Below are 22,024 nucleotides of genomic sequence, written 5' to 3'. Positions count from 1 at the left end.
AAAGCTTAACCCTTACCACATATCGCATACAAGTTACTTGAAATGGATCTTTGACTTGAATGTAGAATAAAACTACTAGAAGAAAACCTAGGAAAAAATATTTGTGACCTTTGGTTAAGGAAAGGTTTCTTAGGCACCAAAAGCATGAACCATAAGTGAAGATTTCACAAATTGGACTTAACAAATTTAAAATGTCTGACCTTCCAAAGACATTGTTAACAGTCCACAGATTGGTGAAAGAAAAAAAAAAAAATTAGCAAAGCTCCTACCTGATAAAGAGCTTGTTTGCAGAATACATAAATCAACAAAAAATTCAGTAAAAAGAAAGACAGAAGATTTGAACAAATATTTCACAAAGGAAGATATACAAATGGCAATGAACATATGCAAAAGTATTCATCTTTAATCATCGTTTTTAATGATTTTTTTAATGATTCATTTTTAATCATTAAAAGCACAAGGAGACAGAGAAATACCACTATACTACCTTTCAAATGACAAAAATTAAAAGGATTGATAATATTGTTAGACCCCCACATAAAACAATGAGAATTGTGAAGATTGCTCATGCAAATGCAAATACTACACTTATTTCGGAGAACAGTTTGGCAGGTATTTATAAGGTTAAACATGTACTTACTATATGACCCAACAATTCCACTCCTAGATATTTACCCAAGAGAAATGGAACCTATGTCCACACAGCAGATGTTAATAGTTGCTTTATAATTTTTTTTATTTTTTTTTTAAGATTTTTTTTTTTTAATTTATTTGACAGATCACAAGTAGGCAGAGAGGCAGGCAGAGAGAGACAGGAGGAGGCAGGCTCCCTGCTGAGCAGAGAGCCCGATGCAGGACTCGATCCCAGGACCCTGAGATCATGACCTGAGCCGAAGGCAGAGGCTTTAACCACTGAGCCACCCAGGCGCCCCTATAGTTGCTTTATTCCTGTAGCTGAAAGTCTATCACCAGCAAAATGGGTAAAATTATTGTGATATATTCATACAATGGAATACTTCTCAGCAACAAGCAATGAACTACATGCACGTGCAACAACATGGATGAATTTCAAAAGCATAACACCAAGTGGCTAAGTGAAATAAGACAGACACAACAGATTACATTCTGTATGGTTCCATTTATATGACATTCTAGAAAAGAGACAGAAAACAGATCCATCACTGGTTGCCAGTGGGCTGTGGGTAAAGGAATGGATCATCCATCTACAAAAGAGTATAAGGGAACATTTTGGGGTGATGAAAATGTCCCATATGTTAATTTGGGTAGCGAATGCATGATTTGTATGTTTGTCAAATTCATTAAACAGTACACTTAAAAAGGGTGAATATTGCTGCATGTAAATAATTGTATCTTCATAAAACTTGACTTTTTACAAAATTCTAAAGTTTTATCAGAGAGACATTATAAATGATATTTTGTTACTAGAGCTAACTTGTCCTTTCAGAGAATTCAGTCTTAGGATTTTCTCCCAAAAGGAAAGGCATTTGTGCATACTCTATAGAGAGGAACAGATGCATTGGCTCAGTGTCTTACTGAGTTTGTATGCTATTTGGAAATTGGATTGCTTTGACAAATTACTTGCTAGCAAGGAAAAGCACTAAGGGATTATTTGTCCACCATGATTTCAAATTTTTCCCTAATGATAAAATCATTTGAAATAAAAGGCGGCAGCCAAAGTAGTTTTACTCAGGGAGGTAGTATTTCATACATAGACAAGTAAGAAACAATATAAACAAGAAAAGGAGATATACTCTAATTTTTAAATTTTTAAAGTTACTTTAAGTGTTATAAATAACAGCAGCAAACAATTTCAATCTTAAAAAGCACATATTTTAGATTTCCTTATAAACGCTTCTCAACTTAAAGACTTGAAATTACATATAAATGTGGTGTTTAAACTTCACTTTGCAATTTGAATCTTTACTTCTCAGGCCACTTTAATGCCTTCTTAATGCTGTTTGAGGATACTGTTGGATTATATCGATGTTTTTACTTGTTTATGTGCTCAAATGTTTTCCTACTGCGCTAGAGAACATTTTGCTTTAATAGCATTCTATGTATTTCAAGAATTTCTTTGGAAGTGAGTGATGTGTCTTTCAATAAAGCAAAGAGAAGCTTCAAAATCTTCATAAAAGCAATGTCCTTTGGGGGCGCCTGGGTGGCTCAGTAGGTTAAACCCTCTGCCTTTGGCTCAGGTCATGATCCCAGGGTCCTCGAGCCCCCAGTGCCCGCATTGGGCTCTCTGCTCAGCAGGGAGCCTGCCTCCTCCTCTCTCTCTGCCTGCCTCTCTGCCTACTTGTGATCTCTGTCTGTCAAATAAATAAATAAAATCTTAAAAAAAAAAACACAACAATGTCCTTTGTTTACTTATTAATAGAACAGTAACATTATCTGCCTTATCCAAAATAATTTTTTTCATTCGTAGGTCATAGAATGAAGAACTGACCACCACTTCTTTTAAATGAGTTTCTATGTAACTGCCAAAATAAATGAATTAACTTTTACCTTCAGGTCTTGTACTGTCGTAATGTTGGTTGTTTTCATGAACTGGTGATAATTTATTTTATTTTTTTACTCAGTTTTGCCAGAAAGGCCAAACTACCTTCAAATATTTCTCATTTTTTTTTTCTGGAGATATGTTTGATCTCCAAGTAAGTTTTTACTGTGTTTACATGATGTCTGTTGTGTTGTATATCTAGATCCGCTGCTAATAAACTAGCTGCTAGCCACATGGGCTTATTTAAATTAGTTAAAATGAAAAGTTGCATTTCTCGGTCACACTAAACAAGTTTCATGTGATCAATAGCCATATGTCGTTTGTGGCTATCCTATTGGAGGGCACCGATATGTAATATTTCCTTCATTGCCATAGTTCTTTTGGACAGGGTTGTCTAAATCAGGGTCAGGAAACATTTTTCTTGAAGGGCCAAATAGTAAATATTTTAGAATTTATGGACCAACAGGCAAAACTGAGGCTGCAATTTAGGTACTTAAATAACCATTTGAAAAAGAGATCCACCTAAAGATAGAAGAGAAAAATAAGCGTTCTTTATTTGATGGCTGTAGAAAGCAGGTGACAAGCTGGATTTGAACCATAGTTTGCCCACCCCTGGTGCAGACCTTTCAGTCCTTGATTCATGAAGCACACCTTTATTGAGCACATCTATGGTTTAAGCACTGGAGTACATATTAAGTGAAGTGTAGTGGACAAGAAAATGTAGTCCCACATGGAGTTCAGAACATAACAGGAAAAGCACTTTAACAAAAATTGCACAACTCATCAATTATTATAATTTAACAAATAAAATGAAAAGAAAAACAGGATGTTATGAAAGGAAGTAACAGAGGACCCTAAACTTGTGTGAAAGATTGACTTGATTCTAAAAATTATAAATTATCTGCAACTAATATTAATCTGTAATATATGGCAACTGCTGTTTATTATAGACTTTCTAGTTGACCCATGTGAGAAAGATGCTATAAAGGATCTAGCTAGTATTTCTAAATGGATTTATGTTTAAATATACGATATTCCTATCTACTGTCTGTTTAAATATGTGAAGTAATAGTACATCTAAAAATTATATTTGCTAAAATAACATTTATTGATGTTTGACATTTTATTTTCCTCTATTAGAATCTTTTATAAGAATAAAAGTGTATAAATTAAATGCTGTTTTGTGGCCAGGAAAACTTTTGTGACAAATTAACTACTAATTGGCTCCAATTTCCTGTTGTTTATAATCAAAATTCAAATTGAGTCCATCATTAAACAAAACAATGCAATGCCACTTTTAAGTTTTTTTAGAACATACCATTTTTTCCCCATTTTTGAGAACTCACTATACAAATCAGCAAAACAAAATAAAATAAAAATATATGCTCTACCATCTTTCCATATATTGGCAGTGTTCCAAGATTTTATTTGGTTTTTCTGAGCCTTTTATTGTACTTTGCAGTTGATATAAATGTGGCCTCTTTTATTGTGGTGTCAAGAACTTTATATAAATCTAACTCTTTAACCACCGAGCATGTGAGAGAGCCCTGAGTGAGCAGAAGCCGTTCCAACTTGAGCGCACGGGTTGACGGACAAATAGGCCAAGCTGAAGTGGTTTAGAGATTACATCATGTGCCACATACCTGCTCTGTTTCAATCAGTAAACCCTAGACTATGAAATATGGCTAGTTATACATTGAGATGAGGATGAAATAAAGGGAATGAAATATTTTCGGAGGTCATGACATTGCATTTAATTCTTCAATTTCACATAATTAACAAGCCCAGAAACAAATCTTTCTGCTGATTTGGTTTAAGTTGTTCTTTTCTGGTGACAAATGAAGTGCCCCAAGAAGCTAGAATTTGACATTCCCTTCGTGGCTTCTTAGAACAATGCATGTTGGAATAAGACCAAGAGTAGTGGAGTTTCAAAACAAATTAAAAAACAAAAAAACAGTGACTGAATCCATCAAGAAACATTTCCACGTTGAATCACTAGTTGCAGCTCGGCTCTTCTGTTAGCTCTGCACCATTTTCAGCACAGAGCCATGGCTGTTATTCTTTAATGCAACTCTGTGTATAAATGAAAGATTCTGGCTCCCTTGAGGCAAATATCGTGAATTCATCTTTACTGAGAGAGAAAAAAATGTTACACCTACTTAATCCAGAAGACTGAAAGCCCCAAACAGGAATCAGTTCTTAATGTCATGGGGGTGGAGTCATACTGACAGCTGACATGCATTTTCCTCATGGAGTATGGGACGTCTTCAGAGCACCCAGTGGTCAGTCTATAGATGAGCTCACCCTGGGCTGCTTCCATCTGAGATTCCTTTGGTCTCCAGAAAGGAGCCTCGCCCTCTTCACTCATACAGTCCATCACCGCTGAACCTGAAGTTGCTCCTCTGATGGTTTCCATTTGCTGGAACCTTTGACACAGAATTGGTGCTTGTACAGAGGAAGGGGACACAGTTGGCTGCTGCGATCACAGCAGGTGGTGAGTAGGAGTATTGGTGCCATGAATCTACTCCACCCTTTGTTTCTGTACAGGACCTGTGTCAGCTAGATCCATGGGTCCTAATCCTGATTCTTGAGATCTCAGCCATATCAGAATGTCATTGGGCACAAGTTCAGACTCTGCTTGCATTTCAGATGTCCCACCATTCTCATCTATCACCAAGACCCTTCACGCTTCCTTTTGATTCCTGTAGCCCAAAAGAAAGCCAAAAGATCTGCTCGGATCCCTTTTCCCCTGTGGAAGTTCTCTGCCTCAATCCAGATTAATTCTCAAACCCTAAGAAAAATGATGGCCAACAAGTGCCAGCCTATTTCAGACCGTGGTTCTCCTTTCTCTGGAATTTTTGTTTATGCTGTTTCCTTATGCTGATATCATTAAAAATATGTGTTTTGTAGTTCTTACCTTTTTTGGTTTTGCAGTGAATGTGTTGGTTTGCCATGACCTACTGTATCCTGCCTGAAAGCAGACCTGTTAAATTTAGCATGCTGACCTATGTTTCATCCACCACATTAATGTCTCTGTTCTGTACAGCAAAGAGAAACCTCCTATCAAAATGTAGTCTTTTTGGGGCGCCTGGGTGGCTCAGTGGGTTAAGCCTCTGCCTTCGGCTCAGGTCATGATCCCAGGGTCCTGGGATCAAGCCCCGCATCGGGCTCTCTGCTCCGCAGGGAGCCTGCCTCCACCTCTCTCTCTCTGCCTGCCTCTCTGCCTACTTGTGATCTCTGTCTGTCAAATAAATTAAAAAAAAAAAAAATCTTTAAAAAAAATGTAGTCTTTTTGGTGAAGGGACAGAAATTAGGATAAAGTTGTGCTTTATAGAATTTGGAAACAAAGCATAATCATTTTCATTGGCATATATTTAAAGATACCACAAAAAGGCACAAAACTGTTTTAAAAAATCAAAAGCATACAGAAAAAAGCAAAAGTTGTAAGTTGTCCAGTTATGGTGATCTTTTTTAACACGGTGACAAATTCCTAAAGTTTAAATATGTTTATTATCATTTACTAATTTATTTTATTTTATTAATATTTATCTTATGAATAAAATGTTTAGGAACTCACTTTCTGCCCTCATTTATCCTTTTAAACTTTGATCAGTAGGGCTCAGAGGAAAAAAGACTGACGTGTGTTAACGGTTTGTACACATCTCCCCCCTATCCACTTCACCTACACACACCACCCACACATACATACCATACACAAATGGCACTTAGCTGCATGTGACTTTTGTCAGCCTATCCTATTCTGTTGAAAGCTTTAAGGGCACAGATCAGTACACCTATTGTTCTGTGATTTTTTAAATGACCTTTTTATTTTGGAATAATTTTAGATTTACAAAAAAGTTCCAAAAATAGAATTCCCATATACCTATCACCCAGTTTCCTATAACGTTAACATCTTACAGTCCCACGGTGCATTTGTCAAAACCAAGAAGCCAACATTGGTACATTACTCTTAACTCCAGGCTTTATTCATATTCAACAGGTTTCCCTGAATGTCTTCTTTCTGTTTTCTGATCTAATCCAGGATACCACATTGTATTTAGAGTTTTGTGATTTTGTTTTAATCGATGTTTTATAAAGGTCCACATTTAAGAATTCAGTGTCCTATTGGTCCTTTTATATAATTACTTAATTTTCATTTGAGAATGATTTTTGTGTGCCAAAGTGCCATGTTTTTCACACTCCAGATTCGTAGGCAGGCCTCTGAAGACAACTTGTCCTTTATTTATGACACTACCTATTAAACTAACTGAAAATATTCAAAATAATGCTTACTTTGTGCAGAGTTCATGAACTCCAACCAGAACACATAAAAGTCAAATTTGAGCAATAAATTTTGATTGATTTTGAAATTCCATTTAAGGCACTATTTTCTGAAGAGATTCTCATGGAAAATATTTTAAAATGTTGTTTTATAAAAAACTGTTTCCTATAGGATCTGAAAGTTCTTTAGGTAGATTTTTAGTAAAATGTCTGAACAATTTAAATACTATTTCAGATTGTTAGAATGACAAATGTTTTTTAATTATTTTATTACAGTGATTTATCACTCAAGTTTCAGTACTTTGGACATTATTTTTTTTCACGTCAACTAAACAACTGGCATTTTTCTGTTTTGTTCTTTTCCTCGTGTACTCTGAAGCACTTTCAAATTTAAAAAAGTCTTTTATTTAGGGGCCATTAGTGAACGTGCATAAGCCATTATATTCAGTGAAATAAGCATTGCATGATCGAAGATTAAATAAAGAAGCGGATTATGGTTCCATTAAAGGCATCAAGATATTCCTGGAAAAGCTATGAAAATATGCTTTTCCACTAAGGAAAAACACTTATCAATGGTGCCGGGCTAGGTGGAGATTGCCTACTATGATATAAAGCAGACATTTCTTATGACATGCCCGAGAAGAGCATTACGCTTGAACATAGTGTAACTATCTGCCAGGTAGGACTTCAACTTCTAAAAGTTAGCTTTGTAACTCACATCAACCACAGAGGACTGCAAAGCTTGACACCAGTTCAAGGGTACAGCCATGATTCTTAAAGGTCTAGACCTAGAGATCCATTTGGAAAAGTTTGGAATTAAGATGGTTTAGCCTAGGGGTGCCTAGGTGGCTCAGTGGGTTAAAGCCTCTGCCTTCGGCCCAAGTCATAATCCCAGAGTCCTGGGATCATGCCTTCAGCCCAAGTCAGAATCCCAGAGTCTTGGGATCGAGCCCCTCATCAGGCTCTCTGCTCAGCAGGGAGCCTGCTTCCCTTCCTCTCTCTCTGCCTGCCTCTCTGCCTACTTGTGATCTCTGTCAAATAAATAAATAAAATCTTAAGAAAAAAAAAGATGGTTTAGCCTAAAGAGAAAATTGCTTGAGTATGGATCACACACTTGTAGTTTGAAGTCTTACTTTGTTTGGCCCAGACAGTGGGTTTTATTTGTTTTTAATATTTGAGTTAACTGTTGAACTTTTAAGTATTGGAAGTTACACTATAAAAATTTGAATTGTCCTCATTTCTACATGTCAGTAATAAACTAAAGATGAGAGGCAGGCCCTTTTTCAATGGGACAGGCCCTCTCTGGCTAAATGCAATCCCCAACACACATGATGGTTTCCTTCCTGCAACTACTAGTTACCATCACAGCTTACGACCAAGTTTTCCTGTTATAAAAAGGCTCTGTTTCAAGATGGGATCGAGAGGGAGACAAACCATAAAAGACTCTTAATCTCACAAAACAAACTGAGGGTTGCCAGGGGAAGGGGCGTAGGGAGAGGGTGGTGGGCCTATAGAAATTGGGGAGGGTATGTGCTATGGTGAGTGCTGTGAAGTGTGTAAACCCGGTGATTCACAGTCCTGTACCCCTGGGGCTAAGAATACATTATATGTTTATTTTAAAATTTATAAATTTAAAAAATATTATTTTTTTTAAAGGCTCTGTTTCCATGGTGTTATTCAAAGTAGAAAAAGGAACTGAGTTTGAGAAGGCAGTGTTCCTCTTTCAGTGATGTTTCTAATTGGCCCCAAGGATATTAGACCTCATGACCCTGAGGTGGCAGAATATTCATTTGAGGATAGTTATCCACTCCCCTGACTTTCAAATTGGAATTAAGATCAGAGTCCAAACATAGTTATTTTTACCTTTAAATTTCTTTTACTTATCCCTTGCAGTAATAGCCTAGTATTTTTAAGCCCAGATTCTGCAGTTAGACTGCATCGGTTCAATTCCCCACTTTGCTACTTATAATTAGGTGTCCTCCGTCGAGTTACTTAACTATCTATGCCTCACTTTCCTCAACTATAAAAGGTAGATAAAGATAGGTCCTGCCCATAGAGTTGTTGTGATGATTCCTTGAGTCTAGGTGTGGAAAGCACTGAAAACAGGGCCTGATAGGTATAATGTGCCACAAGAGTGTTAACTATTGTGGTTGTTTTTCATTTTCTGATTGTATTAATGTATAATTTATTTTATGTTGGTCACATAACCTCCTAATTTCTAAGTGACTGATAAAAAGAAACTCATCATGATGTCTGACCCTCACACACACTTCGTGCCTCTATGTGTCTGCACCAGCTCTAGGGGATTTGCATATTAAAGGAGGTAAATAACTACAGTGAAGAGAACACGTTCAGAAATGGCAGGGACCTTAGAGATCATCTAGTCCAGGAGTTGACACAACTTTTTCTCTAAAGAAACAGATTGTAAATAGTTTGGCTATCGCCTTATGGTTTCTGTGGCAACTATGCGACTCCGCTGTTGCCGCACCAAAGCAGTCATAGGTGATATGGAATGAATGGGTGTGGCTATATTCCAATAACACTTTTCTTCATAGGCACTGAAATTTGAATTGTATATAATTTTTACATATCATGAATATACTTCTTTTGATTTTTTTTCAACCATTTAAAAATGTGAAGACCTTTCTTAGCTCGCAGGCCATAAAAAAACAGGTGGACAGCGAACTTGGCTGACCCCTGGTCTAATCCAAAGCTTGCACACCCCAGTGCTTTCACGTGGGAATTCCACTTTGGGATTTTTTTGTTGAAAAGTAAAGCTACCTGAACCCCACTCCAAACCCACTAAATCAAAATATCTGGGTAGTGGGCAATGGAATCTTCGCTGTGAACATGCTCGAGGAACCATACTTTGACAAACTACCCAAGGCCTTCACATGAATAGGGAGACTTCATGGCCCTCTTCGGAGATCTAGAAATAATTTACAAAGGTCAGGTATTACAAGTACCACATTGCAAAAGTGAATGGGATCACTTATGTCCTAAATTATTTAATTTTTTACGTTCTTTTATCTTTATCATCAATTTCTTCTGTCAACAAAGGTCATTATTTTCTTCTATGTTATAAGGATGTGGTAGCACCTTCAAATTACCCTGAAATAACTGCAAATTAGAGAAATCTATTTCGTGTTTTATCAACGTAAGAACATGTACATATTTTTGGACACATTCTTTGCGGTGACCAAAAAATACAATCTGAAAACAAATGGTCTGGTGAATAAATTCTGGTGCATACTCACTTGAAATATTATGCCTATACTGCCCTGGAGGAGAGAGGTTCATTAAATACCAATAACAAACAAACAAACAAATTGCAGAGTAATATGTACAACATGATTCAGTTTTCATTAAAAAAGGAAATACACTGATGACATTAGTTACCTTAGGCAGATAAGACTGGAGGATGAAGTAGAGGATGAAAGAATATTTAAACTTCTTTAAACATATCTTTATTGTTTGACTTTTTATAGGAATAGTTTTAAAATAGAAAAATTTTAAGGTATAAATTGGAAACAAAATCTCTAATAACCTTCATAGTCTATTTGGGACAAGAATCCATTTCCCTGATAAGAAAGAGGTCTGCTTCTGAGACTCACCAACTCCGGTGAAGTGGAGAAAATTTAATTTATAATGTGAATCTGCCTGCAAAATCACGCAATTATCATCTTTTTTTTCCCCAACTCAAGTCAGCAGTTCAAGAAAATCTTTGAAGTGGAATTCCATTATATAAATCTCATTTAAAGTCAGGTAGAACCCTGGCTTCGAATCAGCCTTACTAAACACGTCAGAAAGAGGCAATCCATTCTGCTTTTCTGGTCTTTATTTTCAAGACACAGAGTATAATTTTAATAGGCAGCCTAATGGTTTGCTTCATCACAGAAAGTTTCTTAGAAAAGTAATCCATCCAAATGCTTGCTAATTCGGGAGCTTCCCTTAGACTTCCACTTTGCACTCGTGTTTTTTCAGCACTAGATTTTGTAAGAATTGTGGAGAGCACCATTACCAAATGCTTATCTAAATCATTCTATTTCATTTGGGCACAACTGTCATTTCCGTGTAATTACATCTGAGCACTAGGTAACTGATGCTTTCTTAAGTAAAGAGAGAAAAATAGATGAATCTAATAGATCTATGAAGTAGTTCAAAATTAAATATGCTCAAGTTCAAAATGAAAATTTCCAGACGAAAAGGGAAACTTCTTTCTCTAATTGCAATTTACCCATTTGTTCACACATCTGTTCAGTGTTTACAGTGTCGGGACCTGCACTAGTAAGTGTACACATGCTGTTACCCAAAGAAGGCAGCTCCTCTTTTTCCTCCTTAGAAAAGGGAAGCTCCAAGAAGCTGGGTGACATGCAGGCACACACTGGTAGATGCACAAGCAGAGATTTAACGCAGGTCAGCCTGTGTGTTGAGCAAACATGGTTGTAGCACAGCACCAGTCACTATTCTAAGTAGTCTATGAATATTCATACATCAAATCTTCATAACTCCAGGAGTAGGGAGTCCGTACCATTTACAGATGAGTACGTTCAAGACAGAGGAAAATTACACAAATGACAGAGCTGGAATTGAAACCCATGCAGGCGGACTCCAGAGGTCTTTTTTTGAACCATCCCATTAGAGGCCTTTTCTTTTTTTTTTTTTTTTTAAGATTTTATTTATTTATTTGACAGAGAGATCACAAGCAGGCAGAGAGGCAGGCAGAGAGAGAGGAGGAAGCAGGCTCCCTGCTGAGCAGAGAGCCCGATGCGGGGCTCGATTCCAGGACCCTGAGATCATGACCTGAGCCGAAGGCAGCGGCTTAACCCACTGAGCCACCCAGGTGCTCCTAGAGGCCTTTTCTGTCCTAAAGGCATTGTTGCCCACGACTGTGGTCTGCTTTGGAAGACAGACTAGTTCGTAAGAACAGAACTGTGGCCTGAGTGCTGAAGTCAACAGCAGTGACTTTAGAACTCTGTCATATTAAGTGAACAAAAACCCAACCTACTGACTTGGCGGGGAAAAAGGAGGAGAATTTCTTGAGTCATGCTATGGACTGTGTTGTTCATATGTTAAACCCTAACTCCCAATGGGACTATGTGGAGAAAGGGCCTATAAGAAGTTAATTAAGGTCAAATAAGTTCATAAAGGTGGGGCCCTGACACAATAGGATTAGTGCCTTATAATAACAACTTGCCTGCCCCACCCCTAACCCCCATCTTTCTCTGTCTTCCTGGGGACACACAAAAGGGAGGCTCTGTGAGCCGGATGACAGCTGCCTGCAAGCCAAGAGAAGAGGACTCAGAATGAACTTGGCCTCACTGCAACCTTGATCTTGGACTTCCAGCCTCCATTAGCATGAGAAACAAATTCCAATTGTGTATGCCCCCCAGTGTTATGGCAGCCTGGAGCGGGCTAAAATACATTACAGCTCTGCAAAGTCCTGGGATTAATCTAATTACACACAGATGGATTCTGGGACTCAGATAATAATAATGGGCTCTCAATCCCTCCCTTCCTCTCCTGCTCTCCTTCTTACCCATTCTAGTTTTTGTTTTCCTTTGAATTGACTGCATTCTCAGGTCAGCGTCCTCTAAGTGCCCCCACCCCCACAGGCCAACGTAGTTATTCTCAGTCCCCAGCTGATCCTAGTCAACCCTAGTGCACGATCCTAGTAAAATCCCAGGGATTTTAGAAGAGAAGAATTCTTCTCTTCATTGACTTACACCGACTCTTCTAGCTTGGATCAGGTCCCTGAACCAGTCCCTATGGATTGGTTACTATTGCCCAGGTTACTTCTTTCCCCTCGAGCAGGCAGCCTGGGACCAACCACCTTTGAGCTATGTGCTGGGAGTGAAGCAGGGTGTCTTCCCGGAAGAAAATCAAGGTGGCTGCACTGGAAGAGAAGAGGGCCTCCAGGCAGGCAACACTAGTAAGACCACTACAGTGCTAGCAACCTTCGGCTAGGCCACTAATATTCAACGAGGCTGTGCACTGAAAGGACTTGGGGGCTTATTAAAAACTACAGATGCCAGAGGCTTACCCTCAGAAATCTTGATTCTCAGAAGCCATTCCAGGTTACAGAGACCAGGGACTCGACTCAGAGGTACTTTTCTTTTTTATTTGATAGCTTAATGAGATACAGTCTTTTGGGGTATAAGTTATTAGACACCAATGAGAGTGTGACATTGTGATTAAATACATATTTGGTCTTCATCCCTGTTTCTGGCACAGAGCTCTTAAACCCTTGCAATTTCCCAAGTGATAAAGAGTGATAGTGGTGTCTCGATATTCCTAGTGCACTCCTTTCAGACTCACCTGAGTTTGTGTTAATGATGTAATTTCTGAAGAGCATCTAAGGGTGGGGAGTGGGCTGATGATTAGTTGCCAGGGTAACCGACCAAGAGGATTAGAACTTTCAGTCCTACCCCCTGACCTCCTGGGAGGGGAAAGGAGCTGGAGGTTGAATCAGTCATCAATGTCCAGTGATTTAATTGATCATGCGTATGTAAAGAAGCCTCCATAAAAACCCAGGAGTAGGTTTGGAGGGCTTCCAGGTTGGTGAACACGTGGAGATTTGGAAGAGTGACACCTGGATTGGGCGTGGAAGCTCCATGCCCTTTGCCCATTCCTTGCCCTCTGTATCTCTTTCATCTGGCTGTTCCTGAATTACATATGTTTATACTGAACTGATGAACTAGTTAAGTAAAATGTTTCTCTGAGTTCTGTGAGGCAGCTTTAGCGAATTACTCCAGCCTCAGGAGGGGAAGCTCTAATTTATAGCTGGTGGGTCAGAAGCACACGTGACATCCTAGGCTCGCAACTGGCATCTAACGAGGGGCAGGGTCATCATGTGAGACTGAACCCATACCGTTGGGATCTGACACTATCTCAGATGGATAGGGTTGGAATTAAGTTGAGTTGTAAGATTCACCCCTTGCCCCCCGGTGTTGGAGAATGGCTTGGTGGTGGTGTGGACCCCATAGACACACCACTGGAACTGGTGACCAGAACTTGTAGAGAGACTCCTAATTCCACCATTTATTTAAAGTCTGTGTAAAACTCTCCTACTAAAATGCAGTTGTGTACAAAAAAGACATTCCTTTCCCTAAGAACTAGTAAGTACAAGAAATAAAATTGTCCTTTGAGGAACATTATAAGATATGCAGTCATATCATTGATTGGAATATAAATAGGCAAAGCGAACTAAGAGAACCAGAATGGCGCTTAACACCAGCAGGACAACATGACATGATTCTTACTATTTAATTTTTTTGACTTATCATGTATACATGACGCTGATTATGTAAACTTCCAACAGGAAAAAAAAAAACTAACATATTTTTGGTCCACACGCAACTCTCTCCAAGTATTGATCATGGCTAAATTTGCTAATATTAGGTCTATTTATTTCTGGGGTTTATTTTGGTTTTGGTTGTTTTTTTTTTTTTTTTTTTTTTTTTGCCTGTGTGAGAAATAAACATAAGAACAAAACCTAAATGAAGGCAGAGAGTAAACAAGAAAAGGAAAAAATATGTAGAGCATGGAAACTATGTGAAACCCCATTCTTCAGAACCGATGGATTTCCTAGACGAAGCAGCAGCATGGACATTCAGAGGAAAAGGAACGAAGTGAATCCCATTTATGATAGCCTCTGTTTAGTCTGCAGGAGAGCCTAGACTGCTGTGAATATGCAGATTAACAGAAGTGAGAAATTTTGTTCTGAAACTGTTGGGGAGAAGAATTGGAAATGATCATTTAAGAAGCAGTGGAAAAATAGTTATTCTCTTAACTGTGTGCAACAGAAAATAATTCTGGCCTTATACTTAAGGAGAAATGGAGTTTGTTGAAAGAATACAGCTTAGGGGAGCCTGGGTGGCTCAGTGGGTTAAAGCCTCTGCCTTCTGCTCAGGTCATGATCTCAGGATCCTGGGATCAAGGCATGCATCGGGCTCTCTGCTCAGCGGGGAGCCTGCTTCCTCCTCTCTCTCTGCCTGCCTCTCTGCCTACTTGTGATCTCTGTCTGTCAAATAAATAAATAAAATCTTAAAAAAAGAAAGAAAAGAAAGAATACAGCTTAGCTCATAAAGGTGCCAGAAAACTAGGCTTAGAATATGTTGCAGAAACAAGGTCAGACCAGAACCCAAATCATGCTACAAGCCAGTGTGATGACACCTCTGCTGTCACCGTAAGAATCTGGACCTTGCCGTTTGCCCACTCAGCCCTAGACCCTGGGTATCATGCCATATGTGTCCTGTGGCCCGTTTCACACATATTTGGCATAAACAGTGATTTCCCAAGCAGCAACTGCCTCATATAAGGAAATCTAACTGTAACCAAATTGTTTGTATTTAACTTCTTTGAAGAATGTGCAATTATCCATACCTAATAAAAATGAAGATGCTTGTATCACCCAGTAATTCCAGTAATTCAGACTATATGCCTTGGTGAAACTCAGTATGTACAAGGATCTACATATCCAAGGATATTTACTGAAAAATAACTGTCCTTGGGGTGCCTGGGTGGCTCGGTGGGTTAAGCCTCTGCCTTTGGCTCAGGTCATGATCTCAGGGTCCTGGGATCAAGCCCCAGGTCTGGCTGTCTGCTCAGCAGGGAACCACTTCCCCCTTTCTCTCTGCCTGCCTCTCTGCTTACTTGTGATCCCTCTCTCTCTGTCAAATAAATAAATAATTTTAAAAAGAAAAAGAAAGATAATTGTCCTCTTCAGTTCTTTACCAGTGATTTATATGGAGATTTGAAAGACCACTTATAAAATGTCAAATAGCCAAAGCCAGGATTATTTTGAAAATAATTTCTAAAAAATCCATCTGAATCAGAAGGATCCCAAATATTGGTGAAAGTCTGAAACACTATGGTAAAACTGACAAAATGAGGTTTAACAAAGATACATTTTTTTCTTCACTTTTTAATAGCCAACTATATATATACAGGATGAGGAAGATCTCACTTGTGGAGGAATTTCCTGTGAAAATTACCCGATGAGTTGGAGTTGACCACAGACCTACTATGCATGTTGTATGGCTGCTAATTAGCTCTGCCCTCAGGTTCCATCTGGGCGTCATGCTTAGTTCAGAGGAGGGACATCAGCAAACCAGAAAACCTGAAGATGAGGGAGATCGAAATGATCAGTATGCTACATTGTATGAAAAATATTTGGAGGAGACAGTAATATTTAGGCTGAAAATAGAGACTAAAGGAAGACATAACTGTCTTCTAATATTTTATGTAGAAGAGAGAAAAAAGCCCAGGGAATTTCAGCTAAACATGATCTGTATGCCTCTAGCAGATAAAACATGAACACATGGATAGAAATTATATGAATATACATTTTGTTCTGGAATAAGAATGAACTTTCTAACATCTGTAGTTTCCAACAGGCAGTTTATTTTATTTTTTTTTTTTAAAGATTTTATTTATTTATTTGTCAGAGAGAGAGAGAGAGCGCGAGAGTGAGCACAAGCAGATAGAGTGGCAGGCAGAGGCAGAGGGAGAAGCAGGCTCCCTGCCGAGCAAGGAGCCCGATGCGGGACTCAATCCCAGGACGCTGGGATCATGACCTGAGCCGAAGGCAGCGGCCCAACCCACTGAGCCACCCAGGCGTCCCTCCAACAGGCAGTTTAATGAGCTACTGGGTTCCTTACTCCTGGAAGTAATCAAGCAGAAACTCGATGGCTTATTATTCCATTGGGTGAAAGATTTTTAAATATTTTAAATTTTCTTAATATTCCTCTGCATTTAGAATTTCTCTTTTTGGGATTAAGAAAATAGGTCTGCAAAGCAAAGAAAAAAGAATACTAATAGTTTGGAGAACATACTATATTCAAGATTCTTTACCTAACTAATCTTAGTCAGAGGCCATGGATATAATTACAAAATGATCTTATTTTTGTTTCTCTCCCTCCTTTTAATCCTGCTCAGTGGGGCTATTCCTTTCCCTCTTTGGATGACATTCTGGGCCAGTCTGTGACTTCACAAGTTATATTTAAATAACAGTTCTACAGTCACTTCAAATCACAAACATGATCTAATTTGTAACTTAAAACATCCATTATCGTGTTTTTATCAAAATTTTAAACTCGATTTAAAGTGAAAACACTCCTGCCTTCATGTCCTCATGGGCCTGAGCCTGCCTTTGGTTGGCAGCTTGCAGCGTAAGAAGGCTCAGGCAAGGTGTGAGGGGGGCAGAGGAACAATTTTCCCCAACAGGCATATTTGTTAGGATGGTTCATGTCCTCAGGAGCCTGTTGGAGCAAGCGTTGATGCCGACTTCTTCTTGTATAGGAAAGTTTTTGTCTCTGGGGACTCCCTTCTGAAACCCTCCAAGTACACCTCCCTTGTCCTGGGCTGGGCCTCAACTTTGACTGGACTCGCTGTCCTCCCTTAGTTGCTGTCCTAGCTGGTATAGTCACATGTGCCCGCCACCTCCTTTCCTTGGTAGACCATGTACTTGAGGGAGATCCCTTTAAAAACAACCCCAGGTTGGCATCACAATCATAGTTTCCACGTTTTGTTTTGAGGTCAATAACGCCTTTCACTTACTATAGAACAAGGCAGATGCAAATACTTCCCAGGGACCTCTGTTTGCTTTGTTGTCATCAGATGTTTTTACTTCCTCACACGTGAGTTAATTCACAGTCCATGGGCTCGGGAACATTTCTCATGCTCTCTGAGTGGTTCCGCTGAAACTCCTCTCACCTGACCTACCACTGGGAAGCAGCACCACCATACCCCTTTCTACCTGGGAGGTAAGAATGCAGCTCTCACCTACAGAAAAGTCTCCTGATGAATCTGTCCTAAATCTCTACTTGTCTGGTACTTTTCCATCTGAACGCACCCTGAATGAAAAACCCCTGGGTAAAGGACTCATAATCTCAAAGGACTTCAGTGTTTTATCTGTAAATCTGCACTTTGAGCATCTATTATATCTGACATCTATCATATCTTGGCGTCTTGATCAAAAATTCCATTTAAAGGGGCGCCTGGGTGGCTCAGTGGGTTAAGCCTCTGCCTTCGGCTCGGGTCATGATCTCAGGGTCCTGGGATCGAGCCCCGCATCGGGCTCTCTGCTCAGCAGGGAGCCTACTTCCCCCTCTCTCTCTGCCTACTTGTGATTTCTCTCTCTCTGTCAAATAAATAAATAAAAATCATTTTAAAAAATTCCAATTAAACGTCCCTATTATATGCATTTAGTCCCTCAGCAAACCTGTTTGATAGGTGTCAAGAACCACGTTCTATAGGTAGAAAAACTGAGGCACAGAGGGAGGAAATAATTTGTCCAAACCATAGTCAGCTTGTAAATTGTGAGACAGCATACAAGTCCAGAATCTGTTATTCACATGTACACCACATTGCCTTTAGATTAGCTGATTTCATTGTATAGAAGAATCAACCTATATGTGTAATTTTCCTTGTGGGAGCAGGGGAGGAGAGTTGTTATTACTGAATAGCTGGAACCAAACATAAATTTCCAGTCATTATATTTTAGTCAATGGCTACTTAAAAGCTCTGCTTAGGGGGCGCCTGCCTGGCTCCGTTGGTGGAATGTGTGACTCTTGATCTCAGGGTTGTGAGTTTGAGCCCCATGTTGGGTCAGAGATTACTTAAAAAAAAAAAAAAAAAAGGCAAAGCTCTTCTTTGTAGACTAATACATCATGACGTGGACAGAAAGCAGCTTCACGTGCATGTTCGTCAGCTAATTTATCTGTTCTATGACAAGTCAAAGGTAACAGTAAACATTTGTCGAGCACTTATTGGAGCCAAGCCCTGTCCTAAGTGTTTTACCTAGATTCTTCTTTTGTTTTCGTTTTTCCTCAAAACACCACAAAGTTAGCATTTTTTCCCACTTTACAGATGAAGAAAGAGAAACCCACAAAAAAACACAGGAGAAAGCCCTGAAGACAGAAGACCAGTCTTTTTGTGTCTGTTCTTCCATTTCCTAGAGCTTGCTGGTCTAGTGCTGTAACTCCTTACGGCCATATTTCTCCTTATCTATCACATGTGAAGAGTAACATCTAACCTGTTTGCTTTGTAGGATCCATGTGGGATCAAATGAGGCCAAGGGTGGGTGAGAAGTTTCCCAGCTCCTGAAGTACTGACCCAGTTCAGGGAATCATTCTATGTTATTCCAAAGTCAGCGAAGGCAGCCGCAGTAAAGAACACAGCAAGTTCATCCTTAGCTAAATGTCCTATGTCAAGGACCACAGAGATGTTGTTTGACAGCAAGCAGCTAGTCTGCATGGCAGAAGAGAGACTGTGTCCTGAAAATCATTTGAACAGAAGGAAAAGAAACCTACAAAAAAAAAAAAAAATCTCAAAAATAGTGTTGTATTCCTGAGACAGGGCCAAGCTGGGAAACCTTTGGGATATTTTGTTGCTCTTGAGAACTGTTATAAGGCTTGAAAATGAGAGCCAGGTGGAGGAAAAGACAGAAAAGCTACAAAAGATGAGCAGAGAGAGAAAAGAGGCACAAAATCACAAACTCGGGGAAAGCAAGCATAGCAATACAGCAAAGTATTTTTAAATCCATTCAAGAACTGACCAGAGACTCTAAGGTATGACTGGATGTTTGCAAAACACAACAACTGCTGCACTCCACAGTCTACAAGAGGAATAATGGAAACTTTCTTTTCTCTTTTCCAACAAGACATAACAAAAGCAGAGCTGATGTAATTAATGAAAAAAAGATGGCTATTTGAAACAGTGAAGGCACTGAACAACAGAATGGAATGGAAATGAGGTTCACATTTAGGGACAATTCATTATTTATCCACTATACTTTTTATGCACATTGCGTTCTGCTAATACTTCTCTCTCCAGGGAGAATACCAAGCCAGGTTGGTAAGCTGTGCAAGCGTGAGGAGTTAGAGGCTGCAGTGGAAGGAGCGGGGTGGGGGCAAGGAGTTATTCCTTGAATATCAATTAGCATAGTCCATCCAATCTGAAGCCTCTCACAATTGAATACTTCAACTTAATGGATCTGTTTTCAAATTCCCTTTAATGGCCCTTCTGTGACCATAATATCTACTTTTCCAGACATCCTAAGTAGAAACCATTATGGACAATGTATGTAGAATTCCCTAAGGATTGCATATGGAGGAGAGAATGTGGATTGCCAAATTTAGCAGCTCTGGAGAGAGTGTTTTTGAATTAAACTTGAGTCTACAGAGATTACCGTTCATTTATGACTGGCTAAACATATCTTCCCAATTCTGAAAGATAAATCCCACTGATATACATGTGGATTTCACAAGCATTTCTCAAAAACCATAAGACAAAAAAAAAAAATTCATTCCACAAAATGCAGAAGTTCCATAACTATTTTCTAATGATGATGTCACATGTTATTTTGGCAGTGTCTTATTGCTAAATAGGAGATCTTGTGAGTACCATACCAACTCTGATCTGAGGAAACTTGGTTCTGAAGTTTCATCCCAGAGATGTAGGGTTTGATGACTTTTTTGGAAAAATGTAGAGTGGAGGACTGGCAGGGAAGTGACTACAGTCTTTGATTGTTAGGAATAGGTAACATTTTAAATGTATTGGGAGGAGGGAACCAGAGCATTGTCAATTTTTTTTTTTGGTCAGATAAGATCAGTTTTTATTTTATTTTTCTTAATTTTAATTGTATTCTATCATTATCTTTTCATAAAATAATTGGCAGCACAATTGGCACAGATCATTAAATTTAATGCACTTTGTTTTGTGAAAACTCATCTTGGTTTATTTTAGTGTTCTAATTTCATCATAGGCCAATGAAAATATAGTGGCCAACCAGAGCTGGTCTGCAGACCTGCAATTGAAAACCACTAGCCTGATTCACTTCATTAGCATGAACTGGTTCTCTACCCTAAAATCTTATTTGAAAACTTCTAACTAGAGAAGCAACTAGAGAGCAAACTCTTGTAATTTAGGACAAATGATAAATCTCCTAGTGAATTTTTACATGTGTTGGAGAATGTTATTGTATTCTGTACCTATACAATAAATTCCTTGGAATAGAGGATTTTTTTTTTTTTAATCCCCGTTTTCAAAGACCTGATATAGCTAGGATTTTACCCATCTTTGAATAGTTTCTATCAAAACTCTTACCATATCTTGAAACATTAGAAAACGTCTAATTTGCATGCACAGAACATTCTTCATTCTAGAAAGGAACACTCTTACTTCTTTCCCTTTTTTCCATCCTGAATAAGGAAGCTCTTTGATACTCATTCTTTTTACAGATTAAATCCAACCATGAACTCCCAAAAAACTTCGAAGACTGCCTTTTATTATTTTGGGGGGCATTTTCTTGTTTTGAATATCTAGTAATAAATTCTGCAAAAGGAGAATTAAGAAGGCTTATTGTTCTGTGATTTTTGATGTTCTGATATTTTTATATGAGATTTGCCCAACTGTGAAAAGTAACTTAATTTTATTAATGAGAGTGGAGCAGTTTTTCACTGAAAGGAAAGATGAGCCTAAAAATCAAGACTTACCTTGTACTAAATTTTGAAAACCTGCATATAGGGGTATCTGATTTAAGCATTTTTTTTTTTCTTTTCCCTATCTGTTTGGATATTACTATTAGCACTCTTGACACTTATCGAAGAAAGAACTGGTTAAGTTCTCCCTCTAGCAAGACCAGTGGGCAATCTTCTTGAGTATTAAGTTCTTTAAGGGCATGGAAAGAATGTTTTTTTTTTTTTTTTCCTACCTCCTTACCTTGTTACTCTAAATGCCAATGCATGCTTAAATTCCATCTATCCACACTAAGTCTAAAATCCCAAACCAAGTAATCCACACTAAAAATAATTTTTTTTATGGTAGATTAACTCAAATCCTGGAAGTAGGCTAGGTGAGGTGCTGATGAAGAGATTTGCTTTTTTTTTTATTGGTATGTTGGAGTATTTAATTTTTTTTTTACAAGATTGTGTTCCTTTTGTACTACGTAAAATATATTACCAAGTATAAGTATATAAGTAAAAATATATCAAGCATCGTTTTTTAAATCTGAAATATGTGTTTTACTGTCCCTCTCCAGCAACTATGCTTTTATTCTCAGAAGATAAATAAAACACAGATGGGAGGTAGTAAAAACCCAACATGCATTTCTTAAACTAAATAAATTATTGAATATGGAACTTTAAACTGTATTAAAACCAGCAGTGATCTGTTATTTTTCTTAAACATTGGCTTTTTAATTCACGCTAGCATTTTTTCCTT

Source organism: Enhydra lutris, unplaced genomic scaffold, assembly GCF_002288905.1.
Source record: "Enhydra lutris kenyoni isolate GAN:26980312 unplaced genomic scaffold, ASM228890v2 scaffoldscaffold7, whole genome shotgun sequence".
Taxonomy (NCBI): domain Eukaryota; kingdom Metazoa; phylum Chordata; class Mammalia; order Carnivora; family Mustelidae; genus Enhydra; species Enhydra lutris.
This window is presented reverse-complemented; position numbering follows the sequence as displayed.